General features: G+C 41.5%; 1 long non-coding RNA gene across 2 annotated transcripts in view; it reads right to left on the reverse strand.

The window, feature by feature from the left end:
* The window catches only part of LOC149919021 (uncharacterized), an 82,853-nt gene extending 77,042 nt beyond the window's left edge, over positions 1-5,811 (reverse strand). The window contains exons 1-3 of one of the 2 annotated variants that reach the window (XR_016464320.1): positions 5,527-5,811; positions 3,709-3,794; positions 1,703-1,913 (exon numbers count right to left, since the gene is read on the reverse strand). This is a non-coding gene — a long non-coding RNA (uncharacterized LOC149919021). The remainder of the gene's footprint in view (positions 1-1,702; positions 1,914-3,708; positions 3,795-5,526) is intronic. The other variant, XR_016464319.1, reaches the window with a different exon arrangement.
* Between the last annotated feature and the right edge of the window lie 14,860 nt (positions 5,812-20,671).

The following is a 20,671-nucleotide window of genomic DNA, read 5'->3' on the forward strand; positions in this document are numbered from 1 at the left end:
ATTGTTCACTTTCAGTTCCAAGGCTGCTGAACAATTTTTGCCAGGAACATTTGAACGTTTCAAGCTGTTTCAGAAAAATGTGTGCTTGTGATTCTGAAACTTATGCTCCACAAACATGAGTGTCTTTAACTTGGGTTAAAGGAAAGGTTGCAGAAGTAAGTTTGCATAGTGGAAAACAACTACTGCTTAAGATCCATAAAATGTCCTAGGGAAATTCTTTTGCAGGGAGAACCTCAACTCTTCACACCAAAGTCTAGGATGTGATGTTGCTACCTGTGATGTAGTCTTTTGTATCTGGTTCACATTCAATCTCATTCCCCTAAAATTAGCATCTCCAGGTAGCCCTGTTATACTGAAATGATGATGGATAGTGATAGTGATTTACCTGGTATCTCTCCTAAAGATAGCTATATTTTCAGAGGCATTATTGAAATTCAACTGCACTCAGTAACATAAAAATAACTCCTGATACCTATATATCAGGGTAGTTGTGGGAATCCTGGGAGAGTCTTGTAGAGTTTTGGACTGTGACAACTGTCCCAGCATTACTTTCACTTCAGTCTTACCCCTATATATCCATATGTTTTGTTGGGATGGGGGATTGAGTTCTGTAGTGGCTTTCTCCTAGAACTCCCCATGATATCTCATGCTACCACAGTTTTCTCAGTGTCAACTGTCTGCATTGAATTCATCATACTGAACCAGGTAGCTACATTTATGTATTAAACAGCCATCAAAAGAGATGTGAGGCCCCATTTAGTCTTGGAATATATTGATATTATCTGTAAGGTAAGTCATTCCCCAAGAGCTGTGAAATCAAATAGGGAATTTAACTACTGATTGATTGGTTTTCTCAGATTCTTGCTCCCACAGAAGGGAAAATGGGAAGTTTTCCTTGGGATACAAGTCGATATGAGCTTAACAAGGCTGTTGTAAATGAGAGTAATCCACCAACATTTTTTTCCCGGTAGAAAACCGTTCTTAGGACTATGAGGAAATATGACCTTAACTTCTTTGGATGCATGAGCAAGTATTTGCATGCACCATAACTTAAGAATAGATGAAAACTTCCAAGTGATACAATGCAAAAATATCACATCTTTTTTTCACAAAAAAGCCACATTAAATTATCAGCCATGCTTTCCCAGCATATAGCTTCATAGCATACAGTCTCATAGATCTTGAAAGGACACACTGGTGTTCTCTGGGTGATAATCAGCAATAAGACTCCAGAGCGGCATGAAGAATTCTGAGAGCTATAAGAACCTTCAGCTAAAATTCCTTTATACAGATAATTTTCCTTCCACTAGTCTTTTGAACTCCAAAAGAAGTATAAGCCTTGACTCAGGCAACACAAAGTGTTTGCTCTGGCACCCAAGCCAGCAGAAGTGACTACTTGGCATTCTTTCCTGAGGCTTGAACTTCATAGTATGTCTATGCCAAATGTATCCACATTATGCAAGAGTAATGGAAATTTGCCAGGCAGAGCAATGCTATGTTTTCTCAGATAAATATTGCTCAGTTTAATTTTGAGGAACTGACTGATAAAAGCCTTAGTGATTACCTTGTTTGCCTGTATACATTCCATGAGATCCAGCACTTTTGCTGGCAAAGAAAATACAAGAAAAACATGAGGGCGTGAGTGCATCAGGGAGAGCAAAATAGGACAAGAAAACCTCCTGATGAAAAGTGAAGCACACACCTGAGAAATAAGGTTTATTTTATCTTCAGAGCACAAGTTGGCTGCACAGGAGGACCACCAAGAGTACAGTTTGCCATCTGACATGATTCAAGCAACTTGAGTTGCATGATCACACTGTTCATAACTTTTTTTTTCTTCTTTTTTTTCTATTCCCTGTCATGGTCCATATGAGAAAATGCTGGTAATGAAGGTCATTTGACTTTGGCAGCACCTGGAAGGTGAGATAGAAGTGTAGCAGCTTGTGCACATACATCTACAGAGTATAGGGAAGTGGCAAATGAAACACTTTGGACAAAAAGTGCATAGGATTAGCCAGCTGAAAGACATGCATTAAAATGAAAAATAATCTTGATTGTCAGCCCTCTACCCTTGCTTTGGACTTACTATAGTTGCCTACAGCTTTTGTATTAGGGAAGACTATTGATTTCACATTTGCGTAGTTTACACAGCAATACACTCCCAGTTCTGGCTATGGTCTCTGCTCATGTCAAGTCCTAAAAACAATAAGTATGGTTTGTTATCTTCAATAGCTGAAGGCACTTACCACAACCTGATTCAACTGTATTCAACACTCTTGTGACATTCACACACAGAACAGCCCAAGTCAAGCAGTGTGTGCAGAGAAATGTGCAGAGAATCAGGATTCAGACCTGAAGTTGAAGGAGGCTGTAAATATCTCACAGAGCCTGCCTAAGGTGTAAAAAAGCCCCAAAACACCTTGATAGAATGTCTGGAGCATATGATGTCTTCTGTTGCTGGATCCTTCATTCTGCAGGGTGGAAATGTTACTGAAATAAGAGAATGTCCTAAAGCAGTAGCAGGGGAATGCTTCTATATGGTTAAAGTAATAGATTATTTCACCAAATAGGCAGAAGTACGCATTACTTTCCCCCAGGTTGCATCCACTACAGTAATTGAGTCCTGTTAACAACTTTCAGCCATGAAGAAAATCTAAGAGAAACACTCTTCTAACCCTGGACTTCAAATTGAGGAGAACTGAGGGAGAACTGTGGTGGAGTTCAGGACTCCTTGTACTTATTATTCAGGGGCCAATGGGAAAGGGAACAATTTTTATGGCATTTTGAAAGGCTGTTTACAAACTGTTGGCCTAAAAGAAAAATCTTGGAAAACTTTCACTGTCAATATCTTACACAACCACTGGTCTGACATGCAACAAGCCAGATGTATCCTGCAGCAATACTCATGCGGAAGGAGCATGAAAGAAAAGTTAGGTGCTAATGTTCTCCAAAATCCCATATGAGCAAGTTATTGTACAGTTATGGCTGGCTGAATAGCAGTGAATAACTTACTAAATCAAAATGTTCTCTTTTTTTTTGTTCTTTTTTTTTTTTTTTTTTTTTCTGCACAGACATTGTCATGAGCTTCCCAGTTATTCAGTTGAAATTATTTTCTCAGTTTTTCTTTGTCCACAGCAATTCATTGCGAGATTAGACAAAATAATGTTGAAATTCAGAATATCAGACAAAGATCAGATATTTCTTTTCCTTTATTAGATAATGAGACATTTTGAATTGAGTTTCTGCTTCAATACTTAGGCTTTTGAAACAGAAAATGTACTTGTGAAAACACTGCTTGTTATTTACTTAAATGTTACTATTTCAACAGCTAGTAGTAAATTAATTCAATAGACTATTTTGTGAAAGTCAGCAGAAAAAAAAAAAAGCACACCAAAAACATGAATAATCAAACAAACTATTTAAATCATTTAAACACAGAATTGTCTGAAGTCTAAGTAATGTTTGTCTACTTGCAATCACAGTTCTATGTAGTTCCGTGCAGCAGACTATACAAGATATACTTTCATATGCAAGCTAAAAGAGAGTGGTTTATGATAAAAGGTAAAACAACTACTTTCACACAAATTAACGAAACTGGACTTTTGAACTCAGAACAACTTCAGTTACCTAATTCATTTTAGGATCTGAAACACAGTGGCCCAGCTACACATATAAATCAGCAATAGGGAAATAGAGGATGCCATATACCTTGACTCCACTCATCAGGAAGAAAAGATCAGTGCTCCCAGTTCTCCAGATAGACGAGTTGTTTGTTTGTCCTCTCTAAATGTTCCCTAGAAAAATTTGTGCCAAGCTATTAACTACAGTGTCAGCATGTAACAATAGCAAAAAAATCTTACGTGTGATAAAAGAAAATTGAAAACACATGTTCCGTATTGCTCAATGGTGCATTACACTTGGTGCATTACAATGTATTTTAAGGCATTATTTTGGTTAAATACAATCTCTACTTGACACTTACAATTTAAGGGAATTAAGGTATTTTGTATACCACTTGTTACTCACTCTGCCAAAGGGGAGAATGAATTCCACAGAAAGGAAATTACAGAGATAGAAGTTACCCAGGGTGATGGGGATATGGAGTTAGGCAACACTTAAGTTTCATTTTGCTAATGGATTACAATACTTCTCTTTAGTTAGAAGCTAATGGATAAAGTAGATACGTAGAAGGCTTGCTTTTTTAGCGTAGACGCATTGTAAGTTATTCTTACTGAGTTTCAAAATGAGCCCAAGTGGCAGATTATGCATTTGCTTACCTACATTTAACACTGGCATCTCTCCATTCACTCACACTAGGCTAAATAAACTGAGGCTCAGGCTCTGGCTCTGTATTCACTCTTGTTTGATCTCACTCTAGATCAGCAATGCCAAACCACTTGCACTGGCAAACGGAGATCTGGGCTGGCATCACTGACAGTGAGCAAACAACACTTTCCAAACACTTTCCAGACACCAAACAGCACCCTCCCTGCTCTACGAGCTCAGAAAGGCTTTCTGCTCTGAACTCCATAGTTGCCTCCTGTGTTGGTCCAAAGAGCCAACCTGACATTTCTCTTCTGTTTCCAACAAAGAAATCCACTGTATTTATCCTAAACAGCAACACGTAAGTGATTACTGCTGACCCAACTAATCCAGCAGTGTGGACAGCTCGGTAATACACAAGCAGACACAGGCCGAGCAAAATTTTCAACAACCCTGTTTCAAACCACTGAGCTACTACTGGATTTATTTATTTGTTTATTTATTTGTTTATTTGTAGGACACCACAAGACAAAAGCAGAAAACTACCTGGAAAAGGCAGGTGGGAGAAATAGAAAGAGAAAACTGAAGGTTTCTCAGCATTTCAATTAATGAATCGTCTGCTAATAGGGGTTCCTGGACATTGGTAGCACCAGTGCCTATGGTGCCAGGGTCATGTCCTCTCCCAGAGGGGAGAGCCCCAGCTCGATGCCTTGCAGGGGCTGTGCTCTTACTGCATGCAGCCACAGCCAACCTCACGCCAGTCGCTGCCTTTTAGATATTATCACCCCTCATCCTCCATCCCAAACGTCCTCAAAAGAGGCAGCGGGACCGCTGCTTCTACAGGGCCAGAGAATGCAAGGACTGCCTTGACTCACGACCAGACTACGAGCAACCCTGTAGCCGCAGCGCTGCCCCCACACCCGCACCGCCCCACGGCCCGCAGTGACCGCCGCCCCCCACCAGAGGGCGTCACGACCCCGCGTTCGGGCGGCGCTTCTTTTCCTCCACCGCCCCAGGTCGGGAGGCCCCCGCGCCTCACTCCGGCCACCCCACGGGGCCCACGCTGCTGTCCCGGGCCGCCGAGTGCCCAGCGGAGGCAAAGGTTGATCTTGGAAGCGTGTCTCTCTGTGTCCCTCTATGCATTGACGCTGTTCATAGAGTTGATGTGAAACCCACGTTTGGGGCCGCGTGTGTCTGTGTTACGTGTGCCTCTCCGTGTGCACACATCCAAGCCAAGCCCTTTCTCCTACCCCAGTGCCTCACCGCCAGCAGCTCATCGTGGTCCAGCTTCTTACTGCATTCTCCCCAGTGCTGGCTCAGCTTCTTGCTGCTTTCTGCCCAGTCTCAATCCGAAGGCAGTGGTCCCCAGTATCTGTTCCTCCTGTGGCTCAGGGAGATGTTCTCAGCTGAATCTGTCTCCCTGATTGAGTGCTTGTAGGAGGAGGACTTTGGTCAGGAGGAGGTGACCTCCTGAGGAAACTCAGGAGAACTGTGTAGTTTTCCTCCTGACTACAGCCCACCCTCTGCTTTCTGGGCAGCACTGTCTTCTTTTATTTTTTTGTAAGTGGAAATGAGTGACTGGTACGGTGGGGCACTGCTGAAAAAAAACCAGTCATAAACGTGGATAATCTGAGCTGACTCCTTCAAAGTTCACACCCCACGAAGCTGCAGAGCAAAGCCAAGCGGATGGGAGAGGGATGTTTCATAAGAATCAACTGCCTGTTACAGAACAAGAGCAGGGAAAAGTGATCCCCTCAAGACAGATATCACTGCCAGACCATATTGGTAAGATGGCAAGTTACAAATACAACTGAAGCCAGAGAATTTGCCAAAGGAAAAGAAAAATGACAGAAAACAGATGCAAAACAAAAAGATGCCAGAATAAAATGTGTCTTAGGCCAGCGCTGGAACACACCGCAATCCCTCACCATTCAGGATGATTTAAATGGATGGAAAAGGGATTAAGGTCTAATCCAGCAGTTGCTCTGTTTGAATTAATCTCACAGGAGTCCTTCAGGATACATATATTGAGAAAGAAGGAGAAAGAAGGAAAGAAAGAAAACAGTTGAAGGACTGGGCCCTAAATGTAATCTGAGAAGACTTGAAATAGATCCTTGAGCTACACTGTCTTTTAAATACTGATTATCTGATCCAAACTCTCCTGGATATTTCAAACAGAAAAGTGGGCTTTGCTAATATGAAGTTCTTTCTGAAATACCGGACCCTAAGCCTCCTGCTAGTTTTTGGCTGTAGCAGAGGCAGTAGCCATTTCATTCACACTCACTGAGATCCTCTTCAGCACTGCAGAGCTTTCCCTGGCTGTAATCTTGCTTTTGAATGCCACTGAGTTTCTGGGACAGTCTCAACTATGAGGAGACTGTCCCACTGGGTCTTGGGTTTCCTGAGAGCCTGAGTGATTAAAGAGATTCTTCTTCCTTTTGAACTCAAACATTTTCCAGAGCTGCCTTCTCCCTGAGAAACACTATCAATCTGAGGCAGGGCTCTGAAATATCTACACCAGTACTGCCAAAACAGCCTTACATATTTCCGAGCAGTTATGCAGCCTTTAGTAAATCACCTAAGCATGAGCAAACTGTGCTTCAGGAAGAGAAAAAAATATATATAATCAAAATGCTGGGGATGAGTTGTGCCTTGAAAAGTTTAAGTAGACACACTGGAAAGGAAGGCAAAATAAAGTACTAGTCCCAGCTCCTAATATGCAAGATCAACATCTTGCTTCTATACATGTTGGTCCCCTTTATGAGTGAAGGTGGGTGTATCCATGGCAGGAGCCATCTCTCAAAAATGGAGCTCTAGAAATCGCAGCCAAATGCTGCAGTCCAAGAACTATGTACTCATTTCAGCAATACTGACTGTAAACAGTGTAGGGTTTGTAGTTCTCCAGCAGCCTTCAGCCTCCCTGGAGGGTTCAAAAGTTCCTTGCAAAACAGAGAGCACTCTAAAGGGTATTGTAATATTAAAAAATAATCTCCCAACACAGAATGTAGAGAGCTGAGCTTGTCCTGCATCTTTTCCCAAGTAAGACCATTACAATGGTACGTCGTGTAGAAAGCACTCTAGGCAACAAAGTCTAAGAAGAAAGGAGCTTCTTGAGGAGTCAGGGTTCAGATTACCAGTTTGTGGGGAAGTGAAGGGAGGGACTGAATAAGTTCATGTGGTAATAAGGAAAAATTACAACATCTAGGGATATGTCTGGGAACATGAGTTCTCCTTTCCCATTTCAGAAGCAAATCAACAACAATGTGATTCTGCCTCTGGAGGAAAAGAAAGAGATGAACCCTGAATGGCAAAACATTTTGGCTCAGGTGAGATGAGTGAAAAATTCCAATGGCAACCAGAACTAAATACTTACCTTTGAGTTGCCTGTGCTGGGCACATGTGAGTTACCAGCAATATGAAGGAGATACTGGCAGCTTGTGATGCAGACAGCTGGGAAACAGAAGTGAGGACATGGGCAATGCCTGCCACTTGGCAGGAAACAAGGGTCACAGCTGGGATATCAAATCTACAGCAGCAGCAAACATGGATTTGCGCTTCAGTGCTGTTTTGAGCATAACACACATCTACCTTCAAACATCACTGTCTGTATTCTCATTTTTCCAGGAAAATATTGGCAATTGTATTACCCTACCAATATCAACTGTGCATTTGTGTCTGTTTCTGTACAGCCTGTGCACTGGAAATGTGTTTTGGCTTCAGTTCAAAACTACTTCAGTGCCCCCAAAGAGATCTTCATTGTTATAAAGGCTTGCTGAGATTATTTCCAGTTTATACACAACTGTTTCTAAACCCTGGGACCTATGCTTTTGGTTGTCTATTGGGGAAGAGTGGCAAAGATTAAAGAAATGCATGCCTTTGGCTGCATACTTTAGAATAAAACAGCCATGGTTTTCAGGAACCTCTTTTAAGGTGTAGTAAATCCAACTTTCTAAATGCCCAAGGCTGTGTTTATCTAAAAGTATCTTGGGGGAGATTGCTATGTCTATTAATCTGTTTTCCTGTTTCCTTACCTCAGGGCTTAAAGGCTACATAAACCAACCAGCTAGAAGGCTGTTACAGAAAGTCTCCACAGACAAGCATCTCCCTCTGCTTTCTGTGCTTAAGTAACACACTCCTGGTACAGGGAAATCATTAAAGGCTGTTATAAAGCAGGAGCAATAGATGAGGGTGACATGATAGCGACAAACCAGCGTGGTTTCTGTCTTAGAAGAAACTGTGTCTCAGACCAGTTAGAGGCCTTTGAAAGAGTTAACAAAACAGCAGATAAAGGGCAACCAATGGCTATATTTTATTTAGGCTTTCAAAAGGCTTTTGATAAAGTTCCTGAGAAGAGGCTATAAAGGAAACTTAATAACCACAAGGTGAGAGGTAAAGTCCTGCATGGATAGTGGGAGAAAAAAGCCCATGGTTGCAAGAGTGGAAACAAAGAGTAGGAACAAATGCTCCATCTCAGCATGGAAAAGGGTAGGGTGCACCAGGGATTAAAAATAAGATGTGTGCTCGGGACATTTATTAAGGATTTGAAGACCATGGTGAAGAGCAAAGGTGACAAAGTTTGTGTCACATAAAATTAGGTAGGTGAGTCAAATGGAGAGGTATGAGAAGCTGCAGAGATTGACAGAATGAAGAAAACAGAGAATGAATGACATTAAACGAAGGCAAAAGAAAAAATAGTAGGTATAGAACTACAAACTGCACACGCACGTGGCAGGGATTCGAATTACTTTTAAGCATCTCAAAGCACATCAGTAGATACAGCTCAAGGTAAGTGTCTGCTGACTGTGCAGAGCTGGTTTAAAAAAAAAAAAAAAAAAAGGCAGGCATCAGTCTTTGTGAGAAAAAGTTTAATAAACAATAAAGAAAATACCATAATCCTGTGGCATCATTTTAGCAGACAGCATGATCTATCCTTACCTTGGGCATTACATTCAGCCCCAGCCCCTCTTGCCACAAAGGAGGAACAAAGAAATGGGCTGGTGAAGGACTCGGCAAGACTGGGTTGCCTCAGGTTCTACTCCTCATACTCAGGTTCATTGGAGGCTCAAAAGATACAACCTCCAGCGGGAGTTTTTTCTGAGGTGAGGGTAGTCAGTGCAGCTCTCCTTCGTGTGGATTCAGCTGTTATTTGAAAGGTATGAGCTCACATCACAGTGTGCCCTGTCAGCTGGCCCAGAACAGTTGCCTGGTTTGATTAAACTTTGGGGAAGTTGGTATTTTTGAGACATCTTTGCTTCCAAACAGGTTAGAAATGGCCAACTAGTTCAAAGGTCACTGGCCACAGTGAAGGAAGAAAGACTAACATACACACCTGTAAAGACAGTATTTACTAAGCCTGGATGAATAAACGCAATACTAAAAGTTCATTAAAAACAGCCAGAAAAGAGTGAAGTAAACGATGGCAGAAATACAATAGACTTGGCTATATTGTTACAATATATATCAGATAAATTTAATAAATATCCCTCTAGATATATTGTACCAAGAAGCCAGGTGGATTCTTTGTCTTTCCAGTTACACTATAAAAGCATTGGCACACATTTAAACTAGAGTTATGAAATACATTTTATAGCAGTGTAATTGGGTTTGTTGGGCTTTGACATCTATCTTTACTAAAAATTGACACTTAAAATCAATATTTATTTGAGTCTGACAGTTATCACAAGTTAAAGTTTTTGCTCAGTCTTTCAGTGATTTTTAACAGTAGGCAGAACTGTGCTCTGCATTTGAGAAGGTAGGATTCACAGACAGGAAGCATCCAAAATCAAGGCTTATTGAGGAAAAATGCACATTACTGGTACAAAATGTATATTACTAACCTCTGGGACTCAGTGCTGAGAAGAATTGTGGAAAAGGAAGATTTTAAATGTTGGTTACTATGTTAAAACATAAAATGATAAGTTACATCAAACCTCTTATAGAACAGATGATGTTCATGTTGGTAGGTATAACATAATAACCGACACAAAGAGAACAGGAGGAAGACTCAGTGTTGATCACTAAGGAATGAATTTTGTCTCAATTATTTTCAGCTATCTAAAAGCTAGGTATCAAAAAGCCTCTTCAGTGAACCAGAAACAGATGTATGCATACAAGGTGCTGTCCTCCTTCAGCATTCACAATATTATCCAGTCTATCAGTCTGCTGTGTCAGAGACTATCTGCTCTTGTGATGGGTAGACTCCACAGCCTCTCTGGGCAGCCTGCTCCAGTGCTGTCAATCTCAAAGTAAGGCTCTTTCTCATGTCCACATGAAACTTTCTGTGTTTGTTTTTGCCCTTTGTTCCTTGTCCTGTCACTACACACCACTGAGAAAAGCCTGGTCCCATCCACCTGACACCCATCCTTTAGATATTTACAAGTGTTGATAAGATCCCCTCTCAGACTTCTCCATGCTGAACAGTCTCAGTTTTTCCTCATAAGGGAGAAGCTCCAGGCTCTTTCTTTGTGGTCCTTACAACCTTCTCTGAAAAAGGGTACCTTAAATGAAGTACTTGTACTGGTCTGGCTGGGATGAAGTTAACTTTCTCCATACTAGACTGTATGTGGCTCTTTTTTAGATTTGTGACTTAAGTTTTGATACCACACCAGTATTTTGGCTACTGTTGAGCAGTGCTTGCACAGCATGAAATCTTTTCCTTTTTCCCACTTTATCCTGCCGCCCTGCAGGGAATAGGCTAGAGGTGGACAAGAGACTGGGACAGAACACACTTGGGACAGCTGATCTGAATTCTCCAAAGGGATATTTTATGCCATATAACATCATGCTCAGCAATGACACATGAGGTAGAGGAAGAAGGAGATAGGGAACTTCCAAGGTAGATAGTGTTCAGAGATTGGATGAGTATTGTTCTACTTGTGAGAGATGGTGACTGATTATGTATGGATTTTTTATTACTCTTTTATTTCCATTAGCTATTAAATGAGTTTTCTTACCTTTGTTCTTCATATTCTGTGCCCCATCCTGCTGTCAGGACAAGGATGAGTGAGTGACTGTGTGTGTACTTGCCTGCTGGAGCAATTGCACAATAGCAGTTATTCTATGTTCATAAACGAAACAAGTGCACATATGAAAGGAGAACCAAGTCAAATTTAAGTCTCATAAAATGGGAGTAAAACACCAGAATGTTAACGTTTGAGTAAATCATAGAGAAATGAGTGACATTTGACTGGAGATTCCTGCAGAACACCTCAATAACATTTTGCTGATTCTCATGGCCTCTGTATCAGATGAGGCTTTGCCTATCCATTCCACATGCAAAGAAGAGATTCCTGTCCAAAGTTATATCTATGAAGCAGTATTTAATGTGCTCCTGAGCAATCCATCTGAGTGCTACGCCTGTGGCAATATCACAGGAAATGCCAATGCACAGCACAGAAAATGTCAGCTTCCTACGAGACAAGCAAAGAAATGCTATTTCTTTATGCTATAATGTGATGCCTCATGCAGTTTTCTTGAAGATAGATATTTCTAGGTTTATGTTTGGCTAACTGAAGTTTTTGAAGCTGGAGCATACGCTAACCTGCTCCACAGGACCGTGGCAGTAGTGGGATCGTTGTAGCGAGGGACACTAATGTCTCAGCTTTGATTTACTGTGTGGCCACAAATAAGTCATCCCACATCTCTTTATTTTCTGTTCCTTTCCTTCATATTTCTGGATTATTAATTTGGATGTGCACCTTCAGACAGAGTCTGTCTCAGCTTTTTTAGGCACACTGGCAGAGATGGATGATCCCTTCAATAGCAGTGACTGCTTGCACAGACACATCCTGACAATGCAGTGCAGTGTGCTATGGTGGCTGGATCTCTGAGAGCTGTTGGCCTCCCCATGGTCCTCTCCATCACTGGAAGAATCTGGCATGGTATGCAATTGAGTCTCATGGCAAACCACTGAGGCTGGTATCCACAGATGCTGCTAGTTTTGCTTTCTTCCACAGATTACCCAGAACCTTAACACAATCTTAGCTTTGTTACTGAGGCATTTTCCACAAGCCACCTAAATCTCGGGGGAAGCAAGCTGGCCACTGTCAGTTGACAGAGGAGCTCTCAGCCTCTTCAGGTGGATCACATAATTGTTGCTAATCGCTAATGGAGGTGACTGTCACAGGAACAATTTCCATTTCAGAAGTGAAAGGTTCTGCAAAATGAGGAGAAAAACAGGGAGGAGGGCCTATGAACTCACAAGCAGCTCTTAGCAGAAGTGCCTTCAATAAGGGTGAATAAAAACTTCTGTTGATTTCAGACCTAAAGCCCAAAGAGAGCAGGGATGAGGAAGAGGATTCCAGGCCATGGGAGCAGCCAAGCAGAGCGACGTGTCCCTGGCACAGGCAGAGTGAAGGACATGCGTTCCTCAGGGATTACACATAGCTGCTGGAAGTGAAGCCTGAAAACCAACAGAATGAAAGCTTGGAAACCAAACCCTGGGCTGGAGCTGGTAATTTACCTTATTTGAAATAAAAACAGCTTAAGTTGAAGCTAGCCGGAAATTCATCTGACTTGAAGCTGTGAGCAAAATTAGCATAACACTCTGCAGGTTGGAACATGGGGGAAGCAGAGTGAGGGATTGAGCCTTGATGGCTGCCAGGGGAAGGCAACTGCTGCTGCTTCTGCACTCCTATTCAAAATTATCCCTTGGAGCCAAAATCATTTCAAGACCAGGCTAGAAGACCATAATAGTGCCTGTTGGCCTTAACAGCAAAAAGAAAAAAAAAAAAAAAGACTGCAGCAGAGTTATCATTAAAAGGAATAAAAGTATGACCAGCCCCCCAGATGGGTTGAGTATGGTAAGTACTAATGACAGACTGAAACATCTCGGCCAGGAGTCTGTCAATGTAAATCAATGCAGCTATGCCTCTGTGAAGCTAGGCCAGTTTATTCCATTAAGAACCCAGATCTGGAATGCAAGTATGTATAGCCTATGTGTGTAAAGTGCACTGTGCTGGGGGGGTTGGGGGATGAGAGAGCCACAGAATGCCATATCATGTTGAAAGATCCAGGATGTCTCTCATGACTTAGATTGGGTATCAGAAGCCATCTAATCATAGCGGTAGCCAGACAGGCTAACTCAGCCATGCGAGCTAATGTATCCTGTTGCTGCTTTTAGACTAATTCCAGTCCCCAAGCTAATTCTTGCAAAGCTAGCTTGTAGAGTTAGCCTATATAATTCAGCACTACATTGCATTGGCAAACCCTTAAGGAGTTTGACTGTGTATGTGTGCAAGCGAGAGAGCACAGTTCAGTGATGCTGTATTCACAGGGTTATGTCTGGTGCAGGTTTTTGCCCATGTACTCATGATGAAAGATCCATTTCTTCTCCTAATGCTCACAAACTAGCCCGTGTGTCACTAGTTCACTTAATTAGAAAGACATTGTGATTAATGTAACCACCTATAATATGACACAACGGATTCTACTTCTGAGTATTTTCCCTGCACTTACACTGGCAGCAAAAATGGCCGCAATAGCAATAACCTCTCTTTTCTGTTTAAAACAAGCTCTTTCTCAAGCATCAAGATTTTCCATCAGTGTGCAGATGCAATTCATTGTTACTGCATGAAGAGTAAGATCATTTTGTGTCTGAACAACATAAGGCTCTTACAACAAGGTAATATTTTTCCAAAGCCTGAAATGACTTTCCTAGACAATGAATACCACAGAATACTTACAGAAATGATCCATTTAAAAAGGACTCTGAATGTGTATTTTCATATAGAACATGCAGAGCGGTCACTGTGTCAATTGTGTATCATCTTCCAGCATTTTACTGATTTAGTTTACATTTTGATACTATCCCTATGTCTCAGGATCTCTGCTCCATTTATGGGAACAAGCAGCAGACTGGAATGAGTGATCAGCAAGTTCTCCAGTATCTGCAGTGAAGCATAAACATGAATGAGCCTAGACATGCTTAGAAGACCAAGAAAGTATTAATAACACTTTCTCAGTGTTTTTAATGAACTTGTTTGGAGCAGCGAGAGTGTAGAAACTGTCTCCCACTTGAGAAATAAACACACATCCATGTTGGGTCAGCTGAGGAGAGCAGTAACAGCAAACACACATTTCCTAAGTGAAGCATTTCTGTGCGAATATCTTCTGGCTTTAAAACGCAGGCCCCAGCTGAAATTTTGAAATGAGTTATCTTCTATATGTCCAGGATTCTACACACATAAAAAGAGGAAAAAACACACAGAGGGCTTTTTTAAATTTCTGTTTTTCCAGGGAGAAATACTGTTGGAAACATAAAAGTTTTTCCAGGCTTGCCCTGGGCACTCATTGAAAAACACCATATAGACAATATGCAGTGAAACCTCTGACTGTCTCCAGGAGGTATTCATCCTGCCTCCCCTTGGCACGCGGGATTTCCTGTCCAGCCTCACTGGATTTATTGCCTCATTGTGGTAGGAAAAAAAGCAAGGCTAGTGACAGGCCTTATATGGGCATGGAACAACCAAGAATAACTATAATAGAAAAAGAAAATAAAAGCAGGTATAATTACAAGTCAATTAAATATAAATCACTACAGGGATAAGGGGAAAGGAACAGCATGCAGAAATCTGCAAGATATACAGGTGTTCTCCAATTTTCTCCCTCTGCCTGTGATTAACAGGGCTGAGAAGCGACGTCTGTATGGGCATTGTGAACAATCTTCACATCTACTGGGTGGGATTTCCAGCCACTGACAAGCATAAGGGAGATTAATGATGAAACAGCAGCATTAAAGAAAGCAATGACAGGAGGCTGAGATCTTTTGGCCGGGTTGGTTTGTGCTTCCATTACTGCCTGGTAACACATAACTCTTTATGAGGGCATAAAATTGCTCTTTACAAATGTTTTTCTCTTTCAAAGGTCAGCAAAACCACAGTGAAAGTTAAAGAGGAGTGCATAGCTCTAATGGGACTGCTGAAAGCAGGCAGGCGTCTTGAGGGAAGAAGGCTTAATCTGACATCTCATAAGGGATGACCATGACCCCACTCCTCCATCTGCAGGGTCGTGGTCACCACCACAGATTGCTAGCACTTGTGGCAGCCAGGAGGGCACCTGGTGGCTGCTTTTACCGTGGTACAGATTTGGCAATCACATTCATGGACTGTAAAACAGCACAAACCCTTCTTTATTCAGATCAGAGTACAGGCCAAAAAAAAAGAAGGTAAAATCACATCAGATCTGGCCAAGATAGCCTAGTCCCGTTAGCATGGAAAATGGCCGTAGCTCGTAGAAGAGAGTCACAAACCTAAAGAGTGATTTTTTTCAGAGAAGCCATTCCAGTTCTGAATCAAAAGCACAGCTCTCAGGCTCAGACAGTTCACACCAAATCAGCTGCTGGCCAGTCAGTTAAAAAAATCCCTGAATTGTTAGTCAGTCTATGCTTCATTACTTGATTCTCATACATTTCCAGTGATTCTATCCCCAGCTCCAAGAGGTGACAATACCATTGAGAATCTGCTGATTCAAATCCCTCCCTCCCCACCATAAAGCCAGTGGGAAGAAGAAAAAAGAAACACAACTCTACATTCTATTTTTCCCCTTCAAATAAACCCTAAATTGCTTCTTTCATGCACTCGAGGTTTCGAGCAGGGTAGGAAGCTCTGATATAAAATGGGGCTACAATTTTGTTAAAGACAAGCTCTGCAGCAAGCCTGTGAACTCCAATAAATTTGTAACTCTGTTCCCAGTCAGAAAGAGAACAATAGCCTCTCCTATTTAATTGTGGATTGCAGCGAGTGGTTTCATGCTCAAACCCTCTTGTAATGTAGTCCTCTCCTTTTAATCATCAAAGGTGATCTCTGCCAAAGCAGCTGACAGTTGCATTTGATCAAGTGTAATAGGAACAGTCAGATCTTCCAGGATCCTTGTAGTTACCCATTTTCCATGTGTAATTCCAGTCTATTTCATACAACTTTAATATGACAACTGTATTACAAAATTAGAGGGAGGATTTGGGGTGAGATGACTCACTGCTTTTTTTGTTATAGAATCCAATCTCAAGACAAAAGCTATTTTCTACCTCCAGCCCTGCTGCTGACCCCCTGCATGACCTTGAACAACCTTTGATGTCTAGATCCCTACTTCCACTTTGCCTTTCCTATTTAGATGGTGAACTGAGAAAAGCAGAGACTGCCTGTTGTTGGGTCTCTGTAACAGCTAGCACAGAGGAGCATTCACGTAGAGTTGGTGTCTCTGGCCATTAACACCAGCACATCTACATTAATAAGTATGTAAATATTTATATTTATCACAGTGCATTTGTATCTCTGTACATAATCACACAAACATGCTCCATAGCATTTTAGATTTGAGGACAACTATTTCAGGTGTGAAGGATACCTGTTTTAAAAGCCGTCCTCCACCCGTCAAAACAATTGCATGTCAAATAGGTATGCCAGGAGAACTTCTGGACTTTGTCCTGCAAGTTTTGCAGTTTGGTTTATGCTGGCTCTGACAAAGTTTAGCAAAATATCTATTGTGTGTGCCAGCTGCTAGCTAGACCCACCAAGAATGCCCAGTGGTGGCCACCATTTGGGTGTAGATCACATCCTCTATGCAAAGCATCCATCCTTCATTGTATTATGCCATGGGTCAGGAGGAGCATCAAATCACTTGCACTCATGTCAGATGTCAGCATTTGGGAAGGCGGTTGGTGGTGGGGAGGGGAGGGCGGAAGACAGTAAAAATGAAAATGGTTCGGTTAATTAATTGCAAGCACTGCTTGAAGGACCGGCACGTATATTTAATCAGTTGCCTAGTAACAAACGGTGTATGATGTGAATGCTATCAGCCCGCGGCGTGAGCAAAGGATGGTCCCTTTCTGTTTTTATCAGCCGCCAGCATGCATTCTCTGGGCGTTGCGTGCCCTTGTGTTCAGAAAGGCTGCCTTGCCACCTCACAAAAGCCACATGGTGGCAAGAAGTACCCCCCATTCTGGCTCTGCCATTTCTGCTCCTCCCGTAGACATCTCAGAGGGAAGACTGTCTCTTCTTACAGGGAATGACCTTTTCAATGGTGAATCAAATGACAAGAAAAATTATCCAGATCTCCCCTCCCCTCCACCCACCCTTTTTTCTTTATGAAGTTATCTACTCACTGGGAATAGAGCAAAGGCATTGCTGCTGTTCACGGTCTGTTACTGACACCAATGTCACCATTAACGGTATATATCCTCCATAAAAACCTGTGTAGGGAAAACCAGAGATTCGTTGGCACTGGGGCAGAGGCAGAATTAATAAGATAACAGGGTTTTGTGTGATAACAGGTCTTTTTGAGTGTTTTCTTCTTCTTTTTTTCTTCTTTTTTTTTTCCTCTTTTTTTTTTTTTTTTTTTTTTCCAGTGACCTTAAAGAAAGAAGTACAATGGATGGATAGATGCTGGATTGCAGCACATAAAACCAGCCCAAGACAAACTGTACAGATCTGTCTCCTGTAGGTGAAAAAATAACTCATGACATGACAGGCAACTGAACGTTGAGTACTCCTCTGGTGCTAGTTTTAGGAAGGAATTTGACAACAAGAATTTGCTTGTAGTTTTCCACCACCCGTATGCTGTTATGTTAGCTGGGCCTGATAATGCAAGGACACAAAAATCACTCACACCACCTATCCGTATTCTGAAAGAGAAATATAAAGAGAACATCCATAAAATAAAAGCTCCTATTTATGTTGTAACATGCCATGACAATGTTTGTGTGTCCTTATCAGGGCTTCCCTCTCCTCCCTCCCCCCTCTCCATTTGTAAATCCCGCTGGATAAAAGACTACGTCTTCCGTAAAGAATTCCCACCAGAAATCTTTATAAATCCTCCATCAGTGAAATACTCTGCTGTCATGCTGAGCAGAAGCTAATCTAATTAAGACGGAATCTGCTAAATTTAATAGCCTGCTATGAATTTTTACGGACATCTGGTAACTGGAAGGTTGGAACGACTCTGACACATCAAATACACATTGTCCAAATGACCAGTATTGGGCCGATTATTTTCCCTTTTTCGGTCACTTGTAGCCAATTCAGGATGCAATCACCCCCTTAGGATATGCCTGTGTGACTCAATCTCAAATTAATGGAAAGCAGAACTGGGCCCTGATGCTTCCTCTAATGTCGTTTTTTCCCTGATTAATGAAGGATCAGGATATACATGCATTATATTTCATTGTTTACTAATACTGTTGTAAAGGACCAATGAAAAACACTTTCTGACTTTCTATAGTATGTTTGGTCACCCCTTCCCTCCTCTTACAGGTGGGACGTGACAACTGTAAGTGATACAGCATGAGTTGGGGCATTTCTTGACACATTTGTCTTCAGTACGTGCAGAAAATGAACCCAGACTTGATTGGCAGCTTTCCTCAGTCAAAATCCTACATCATGTCCTCTGCCTAAGAACAGTGAGGCCCAGTGGGGCCCAGAGGAGTTCCACTATTTTAGATACTTCTTCCCTGCCCAACAGTGAGCCGTTAGCAGGATAAGGCACAGGATGGAGGATAGGACTGCTGGCTTTTTTATCCCTCAGTTTTCCAGTGTTAAAAACAGCTGAAAACTTCTAGTGCTCTCCAAGAAATGGTAAACTGAAACATTAGGAGGCTGTTCATATTCTATGAGCCATTAATTTGGGAAGGGGCATATTTTCAGATGCACGTCCTCCCCATTTCAGCAAACCACAGCCTGAGAACATCATGTTGATGAGGTCCTGGTGCTTTTGTGGCTTACTAACTTCTCAACAAGAAAGCACACTAAGGCAGATTCCACTGGTGTTCTGCTCTCCCAGGCAGCACTCTGAGATGGTAGTAATAAAACCACAAATACATACACATGCATCCACACATACATAGTTTACAATCATAGTTGTGTCATTTTCAGACAGGGCAGACAGCATACAAGGCACAATGCCAAACTTTTCAAAGTAGACAGTTTACAATTTAAAACATGTATTTCCTTGTTAGCTGTCTTGATAAACAAACAATTTTCCTCAAACTCTCCTCAACTATCACACCCCACACCCATAATAAAGAACTAATGTGAATTCAGCAACAGTAGGATGTGATGAGTTGGCACAACAAAATTTGATCTCTTTACCATCAACCAGTATTAAATCTGAGTAGTGTGGCTTTTAGACATGCCAAAGTGCCAGGAAGTTACATTTCTATCTTCTGGAATCCTCAGGCGCTGGCTTCATTAAAAGGGAACAAACACATCTGGGGCCAAGTGCAGAAAACTGGGCTCCTTGTAAACAAAATGCCTCAGTAAAGTAACATGAATGCTGCTCTAGCTAAGTTGGAACATTTGTTCTCTGAGAAGTGACAGGAAATCCAATGGAAAGGTTTGGGTTTACAGCTGGTACATGCACAGTCTTGTGCACAGGCGAGTCTGTTTGACAGTTGGCACAAATTAATGTTGTACCAATGGCAACATGTTGATTTACTCCAGGCTGGGCTTTTGCAGTCAGGTCCAGAAACTGCTTTTCTTGGAGCAGTGATGATCCTCTGTAGTCACAGGTAGCAAACCCTGTGTCCCCAAACAGCCAGATGGTACTCTGCTGCACTCTGTGAGGAAAAGAGCACAATAATGCTACTCCCATCCCAAAGATTATGAAACTGGCCACTGCTAGACCCTCATTCCTCAATGGTATAAGAGCTGGGGAATCTTGCACTCACTGCAAGCCTCCCTTCTTCCCACTGCATTTCACAGCTTCCTTCCAAGTGTGTACCTCTGCACTCACAGAGGAATAGCCTCACCCCCCTCTTAAGACATTACATACATTCTTGGTAAGACACAGCCTTGACCTGCTATGGATTAATTACCTGAACAGAAACAGATACAGTCTGCAGAAGGATGTCTGTGACTTTGTTACAGAGTGACACTGAATGAATTTTGTGGACCAGACTAATGCCAGTTATTCTTTTTAGGGAAAATGTAAAATTAACCTGTAATGATGTAATGTGATTCTAGAAATGAGATCTACATCTTGTCTATAATAGCTTTTTATTATCAATATCCATGTTTGTTGTTATTCTCCATTTGGAAAGAAATGAGAATGTATGAAGAGTAATAAAGTTGCACAAACGTTGTTCATTTCATCGATGATAAGTAAAATGGAATTTTGAGTAACATACATGATCAAAGCATTAGCTAAAAAGTATTTGAAGTTATTATGTTTCAAGTTATACACATTCTAAAAATATCTTAAAGGACCAGAAAAACACAAAATCTTAGAAGTAAAGAAGTCATGTTTGTGGCATGTAGTTTATTCTTCCTCATAAAATTTGTAACAGAAGATTTCTCCTTTGTCAATAGAATCTATACAGTAGCAGATTTAGCAGATTTTTGTTGCTTTTTAAAAAGTCAAAATTGCAGACATTTTAAGAGGTACTTTTGTTCACCTTTAAAAGAAAAAAAGCAGTGTC

The sequence above is a fragment of the Phasianus colchicus genome, chromosome 2, assembly GCF_987193195.1.
Source record: "Phasianus colchicus chromosome 2, bPhaCol1.hap1.1, whole genome shotgun sequence".
NCBI lineage: Eukaryota > Metazoa > Chordata > Aves > Galliformes > Phasianidae > Phasianus > Phasianus colchicus.